Source organism: Nicotiana sylvestris, chromosome 4 (assembly GCF_000393655.2).
Source record: "Nicotiana sylvestris chromosome 4, ASM39365v2, whole genome shotgun sequence".
Lineage (NCBI taxonomy): Eukaryota > Viridiplantae > Streptophyta > Magnoliopsida > Solanales > Solanaceae > Nicotiana > Nicotiana sylvestris.
Genome location: NC_091060.1, coordinates 22,824,838 through 22,832,654, shown reverse-complemented (window position 1 = coordinate 22,832,654; position 7,817 = coordinate 22,824,838).

The window sequence follows — 7,817 nt, the reverse complement described above, 5'->3', positions numbered from 1 at the left end:
TGAGGCGGGGGATTTGGTTCCCGAGTATGGACAGGACTAACCAAACCCAATTGCCGCAGCTTGTGGAACACAGCGGTGTAGGTTTCTCCCAGTTCGGTGAAGGTTCTTTGCTTCCGCAACCTGTCATTTCTGGCATCTGGATTTCCCCGGAAACCTGCCCCTGAAGGATTTCTATATGCCCTTGGTGGAGGGTAAGTGTTTTGTGGTGGTGCATATATGTTCTGGGGAGCCGGTGCGCGCCATTGTGGGCGAACCGGAGGCTGAGTGTATACCTGGGCTTGGTGTACGGAACAATGTGGTTCTCGAGGTGGATAGAAATTTTGTGGTGGGTTGTATGGGTAGTTTGACCTGTGAGGCCTGGGTTGGTTGTAGTGCGGCCTGCCAGCCCTGGACCAACTGCCTGCCTCGATCGTGGCAACCTCTTCTTTCTTTCTTCTTAGCGCACCTCCCGTGCCGCTTTGAATAGCCTGGGTTGTGGCCTTAAGTGCCGAATAGTTTAAGATCTTGTCCGACCTCAAACCTTCTTCTATCATGACCCCTATTTTGACCACCTCGTTGAAAGATTTTCCAACCGTTGTCACCAAGTGACCAAAGTAGGTTGGATCCAATGTCTGCAAAAAGTAGTCTACCATCTCTCCCTCTCTCATGGGAGGATCGACCCTAGCTGCTTGTTCTCTCCAGCGGAACCCGAACTCGCGAAAACTTTCCCCGGGTTTCTTCCCAGTTCTCAATAACGTGAGACGGTCAGGGACTATCTCCAGATTGTATTGGAAATGACCTGCAAAAGCCTGCGCCAGGTCATCCCACGTGTACCACCTGCTGAAATCCTGCCTGGTATACCATTCCAGTGCAGATCCGCTCAGACTTTGGCCGAAATAAGCTATCAAAAGCTCATCCTTGCCTCCTGCCCCTCTCATTTTGCTACAGAATCCCCGCAAATGTGCCATGGGATCACCGTGCCCTTCATATAAATCAAACTTGGGCATCTTGAACCCAGCCGGGAGTTGGACATCTGGGAAAGGGCACAGATCTTTGTATGCCACGCTGACTTGATTGCCCAGCCCGTGTAAGTTCCTGAAGGATTGCTCCAGGCTTTTGAACTTTCTCAACACTTCATCCTGTTCAGGGGCCTTAATCGGCTTCTCAACCTCTGCCGGTACTTCCAAATGGGGATTGTAAGCCTGTGGTTCCGGTGCGTGGAATGTAGGCTCAGGGGGATAGTATTGTGTATCGTGAGCCTGAAACAATGGCTCACTGGTCGTTCGCTGCAAAGGGGCTGATGCAGGTCCCACAAAAATGGGAATATTGGGTGTTGGGAGAGGTTGATGGGGTGGTGGAGCTTGGGAATCATGAGGGCTTCTTTCTTGATGATAGAGGGGATTTGGGCGGCTTGTGGAAGGGCCAGAGTGAGGGTACTCCGGCACGTGTCCCAGTGTTCCAGGACTCTTTTGTGTTTTGGCCAGGGCTAGCTGCATTGCATGCATCTCTAGTCCCATCCTTTCAATCTTTTCCATTGCCTCTTTTAGCAACTGGCTCATCGGCCTTTCTTCCTCATTACTATTCTCTGAAGTAGTCATGCTTGTTGCTACCGGTCCTTTGGATCTGGTTTGGTATGAATGTGTTGCCAGAATTCTTTAACAACTAACTGTCTGATATCAGACAACAACAAACTTTGTTAGTGTTAGAGCTTAACAGATTTGATCATAACACATAGAGGATGCAATGCACCTAGGCAGTTAATCGTTTCTACATGCTTTGCCTCAAACAACATACGTCATCCCGGTTTGCTCATTCATCCCTTTTTAAAGTACTTTGGGAAACCCTGTGTTTTATTTTGTATTTTTATTTTTATTTATTAAAAGCGGTCGAATCTTATGGGGATTGCCTACGTATCACGTCCCCGCGTGAATCAGACCAGGCGTAGTTCTGCCTTAAAGTAAAGAAACACACAATTCTTGTGAAATCATTAAATTCATTCTCAAAATTTTGCTATTACAAATTACATCAAGCAAGGAATAGCAATAGTACAGACTCCACAGTTCTTAACCCGTTTTGACTAAAAGAAAGGAAAATAACATATGGAAAAACGACAAAGCCAAATAAACAGGACTCAACCAAAGATTAATTTTCCAACTTAGGGACCCGCGAGGCATCATTCGGCCTTTCCGCGGCCCTTGGTGTGAGGTCCCTCTGCAGGTTTTTCAACTCATTCATGATTCGGTGGACGCAACCCATGATGGAAACAAGGAGGGTCTTTCGAGGCTTTTGCTCGCATGCCAGGCATCTCATGTAGATGTAATGCCCAATCTCGTCGATCTTTCCCCGGATGTTGTCCCTTTCTGTGAACAAATGCCTTATCTGTTGGTTCTTCAATCCCAGTGTTTGCGCATTGTTGGCAAGCTGATCCTGGAACATCTCCATTTGCCTTTCCATTCTGGTCATTGCATCGTAACATTGCCTTCTGTCGGCTTGGGCATCTCGTGTTCGCTTGAGGATCCTTTCTCGAAGAGAGGCATTCGTTTCCCTTAATGTCCCGACGCTCAGTTCATACTCCCTTATGACTCGTTGCAGGTGCTGCCTCCGAGCCATCGTACCTTTTGCCCACTTGGTTCGCAATTTTGCTGTGCTGGCCCTGGCTTTTTCCAAATCTTCCTGGCATTCCGCAACCTGATCTTTTAACCCTGCTATCAATCTTTTATCTGCCCGGCTTCTTAGCTGGCTATTAGCCTCTTTTTTCATTCTCCGGATCTGAGCTTTGAGGATCTCGCCTTCTCTGATTAACTTGTTCTTTTCTCCCTTGTGGGCAGCAGACTGTAATTGGCACTCAAACTTCATATCCTGAACTTGTTGCTTCAGTTTGCCTGCTTTGACAAGATATTCCTGCTCTTTGGCCAACCAGCCCCACTGTTCTTGTGAAGATTTGGCAAATTCTTGCAGGTGAGGTCTTTTGGTCGGTCTTCCAGATGATGTCTCCCCTTTGTACCAGGCCTGATACCCGGGCGAAACTTCCCCTTTTGCCCGATTCATTACACAAGTATTTGCTTCTAAGTATTGACATTGGCTCCAAATTTGACGAACCCTTGCTTCAGGAAACTGGCCGTCGGGACTGATCTTGATTACCTGGATGCTCAGATCCTCGTCTTTCGGCACTATCTGATACCTCCCAAGTTGCCTTAAAACCCGATGCGGCGCGTATGGTTGAATACTCTTAAGTCCCATCAAGAGAAAATGGGGCCTGGCTGCTGGCATGTATATGACTTCGTCGATCGGTAACCACCCTAGCGTCCACTGTATTTGACTGGCGTTGAGGGTATGGAAACATGAGGTCCATGCTGTGACTCCTTCTGGCAGGTAGGTTTCGTCAACTCTGGTATAGAACTCCTCTATGCAGGTCTTTCCAGCGGACCCATGGCTCAAAAACTGGGCTCGGTGACATAGGTGTTCGGTCATCCACATTTGCAACAACAAATTGCAACCCTCGAAAAAGCTTCCTCCGGCTTTGCAAGAAGTGAGTGCCCTGAATATATCAGATACTATCATGGGCGCCAACGTACTATCACTCTGTGTGAGCAACGTACTGACGACCCCTGCTATCTTTATGTCAATATTCCCATCTTTTCTTGGGAATACTAGTAGTCCTAAGAAAGTTATCATGAAAGCAATTCGTCTATGTTCTTCCCACTTTTGGCGATTACCTTTGCTGCACAACTGGTTTTCTGGCTTGTCGAATCCTCCTATGTGACCATATCTTTGATATATGAAACTCATGCTGCAAAAACCTTTTGCCAAGTCAGGGTTATGAATTGTTCTGACTATCTTTAAGGAGTCCAGGAACCGGTGTATTGCTACAGCTCTTGGAGCAATCAGATATTTGTGCCTCAAAGGAGTCTCAGTGCTGCCGATATACCCTGCTATTTCTTCTAAAGTTGGGGTAAGTTCAAAATCTGAGAAACGGAAGACATTGTGCGCAGGATCCCAGTGGGGGACTAGTGCCCTTATGATATCTCCTCGTGGCCTGATATCCAACAAACTCGTGAGGCCTTTCAGATACTTCTTGATTTCATCATGCCCTTCTTTGCCCAAATCATTCCACCAGAGCCGCAATTGGAGGGGAATTTTATTCATGATTGAAAAGGGTTCAGTCGGAATCGTGCTCATTCTGCACATTTATTAATAAGATTTTAACAAACGACACTTATCCTGATAAAAACAAAAATATATGCGATTTTTGTGAATTTTGAATTTTCGTATATATATAAAAACTTTCTAAAGATGTCAATAACGGAAAATATTTTGGATTTTTGTTTCGAAAACTGGGAGCCTGAAAGGACTTTTCTAGACCTTCAGCAAGACAAATACTTTTGTCACAAATAAAGATATATATACATCTTTGAAGTAAAGAAAAACTTTTGAATTTTTCATATATATACATATATTTGCAACAAATAATAAAAGTAAAGACAACATAAGACTCCTTTTTTATTATTATTTTCATAAAAAAAAAACCATTTTAAAAATAAGATCTTTTTTTTTTTTTTTAATTTTTATGACAAGACAAACTCTATATTTCTATTGATTATTTTACTTTTTGAAAACAGAACAACGACTTTTTTTCAAAATTTTGGCAGAGTTTTGACAGTATTTGTTTTTTCTTTTTTTCAACAATAAACAATCAACTCCTAACCGTTGTTTCCTTTTTTTTCACAATATTCCAAATATTCAAACCGGTCAGCATGCGGGCATGAGACAAATAAATGCACGGAAAACAATAGGATGCATCAGAATGGTCTTTTCATATCAGGTTGCTAGTCCTAGACGGACCCAACCCCTGTGTTGAGTCCCCTAAGTCATATGCAACATGATGCAAATAAGCGTTCCTACTAGGGATCCGGCATGAAGTCACGTTATTCTATGTTCAAAACCTGGGTCGGTGTTCTAGACAGTGTACCCGAGCGGACAACTCGAGTTGAGGAAGGAGCTCCTTTCCGGGAACCAAAAGGCCAGCCGGCTTAGAAACTTTCCGAGCCTCTTTTATTTAGGGTATGACACTAACAGAATAAGGAGTCTCAACCAGTGAGCACATCCCCGGAGGTAAGAAGAGAAAGGTTTCGGCACAGTTTATATACAGTTCAAATAATATCAAAGCGGTAAAAGCAGCATTTAGCACATTAGGCTCAGGACATGTAATAATCAGATAATAAATAAAGCCAAATAATAACAATTATTCTAAGCTCGAATTCTTAACCCTGAACCAGTGGTTCTGGGTAAATACTGTCCCCAGCAGAGTTGCCAGAGCTGTCACACCTCCTTTTTCCGCACCCGAGAGGCGCAAGGGAGTTTTTTCCAATTAAAGGACAATCGAAACGGGATTGGTTTATTTATTTCAGAGTCGCCACTTGGGAGATTTAAGGTGTCCCAAGTCACCAATTTTAATCCCGAATCGAGGAAAAGAATGACTCTATATTACAGTCTGCGTACCAGAAATCCGGATAAGGAATTCTGTTAGCCCGGGAGAAGGTGTTAGGCATTCCCGAGTTCCGTGGTTCTAGCACGGTCGCTCAATTGTTATATTCGGCTTGATTATCTGATTTTATACAAGCATGAACTTATGTGCCAATTTTATCTTTTAAACCGCTTTTATCATTCACTGTTATTTTTATAGGACTTGCAACGTCGTGAAAACATATCTCGAACCACGTTACATCAATGCACCCGTGATTATTGACATACCTTGACTCGGTTGAGATTTGGATTTGGGTCACATAAATGTGCACCCGATTTAAGAAAAATAAATTATTTAAGACGCGCCTAAAACAACTAACGTATGGTTGTTTTGGGGAAGGCCGTAAAATTTGCTAAACGGCATGTCCCGAATTCTAAGTGTTGTAATGTATATACAGTTAGAGGGCCCCGCCGCTGAGTCTATTTTATTTGACGAGGCTCGTCTCGTTCTACTTTTAAAAGGAATTCGCGACGTCATGGATATGCCTCTCGGATCACGTCACAATCAATGTACCCGTGATTAGAAATACATTTCGAATCCGTCGAGATTTGGATTTGGGTCACATAAATGTGCACCCGAGTTTAAGAAGGTAAGGTTTATTAAAGCGTATCCTAAAAAGACTAACGTGTTGTTATTTTAGGAGGGTTGTGAGATTTGCTAAGCAACCCGTCCTGGAAACTAAATGCTTCAATAATATACATTTAACGAGGGCCCCGCACCTGCGCGTTTTGTTTATTTTCATCGAGGCTCGTCTCGTCCTTATTTTAAAAGGATATCCTATAGCAACTACGTTTCTTGTGGTGTTTGTCTCTACTAATTGAAAGCAGTAAATAGCCCTAATCGATTACATGATTGCGAGCTTACTTATAACAGGATTTAAAATGCTTTTACAGAATAATAAAACGTGACTGTGATTATGGACAACTAGTCGAAAATTATGGGCCCAAACCTAGCTCATGCGAGATGGCCAGACTTGGGCCCCTGTTTTTCGATATGGGCCTAACTGATTTGTTTCGATTTGGGCTCGGCCTTCATGAGATTGAGGCCTAGAACTGATTCTTTGTTCTGTGAAATGAGTTTATCAATTTATATGGGACAATCTGGCAAAAGGAGAAAGAACTTTAACTAAAGTGGATAGTTTTCCTATTTGGCTTACATTAGAGAATATATTACACCCTAGACTGAACCCTTTTAGTCATTTTTATAATGCCAACAAACCATTTCAAACATTACTGGGACATTCAGTCAGTGTCCGAGTTCAATTAGTTACGTGAAAATACTAGCTCATTCGATTCATTAGTTATAGCAAACTAATCGACGACATTTATCGAGTCGACTATACTAATTATAACAGGTAATAATCAGTCGCTCACATAAACAATACATTTAGGGATCTAAAGGGCATCAGACAATTTTTTGTTCAATTACTGGGGCCTATATGAGTTATCATGTTTATCACAGAGTACATTCAGAATCATACACAGAACACAATCGACCAAATAAAAGGTCTTTACAGAGATGAAAGAAATCCGAATGAAAAAAAAAAAAATAACAAAAAATAACAAACAAACACAATGAAGCATGCTGACCACTTAATCAAAACTAACACAAAAGAAAGGAAAACTTACCGAAAATGTTTAAATCAAAACAGACCCAAATCTGATTCATCTTCGAACTTTTGAGGCCGAACAAACTTTAATCAGGGTGTTCTCACATGAGAACACCTTGATTAAGGTCTATTAGACCTCAAACCCATGTCCAAACCGGCCGGATTCCCCAGGTGCATGTGTTCTAAAGTCTGGATTTCCAGATCTGATTTTTAGGGAGTTGTGGGTAGATTCGGACCAAACCAAGCTTGGTTTGGTCACGAGGAAAGTCAGGGGAGTGTCTGGTATGAAGATGGGATGGTTTGGCATAGATCCGGGTTCGACTCAAATCTTCAAATGAAGATTCGAGACGAACGAAAAGTGATTCGAGGCTCGTGGTTAGTGGATTTGTGTTCAGGACAGTGAGGTGGTCCTAGGGTGTTCAGGAGGTGGCCACCGGCGTCCATGCCGCCGGTTTTAATGGCGAGGGATACTGGGGCGGCATGCTAGGGTTCGAGGATGAGAAGGGGCTGTGTTTAGGACGAGGGTGTACAGTGGGGAAGGTGGGGTTTGGTTTGGGGGGCGTGGGGTGTAATGGAGAACTTATATATGTATTGAGGATTTAGATCCTGGCCGTTGGATCAAGTGAGATCTATGGCCAGGATCCATCCACTTAGGAAAGACGGTGTCGTTTGGGCGTGATGGTGGGTGAGACCGGGTAAAGGGCA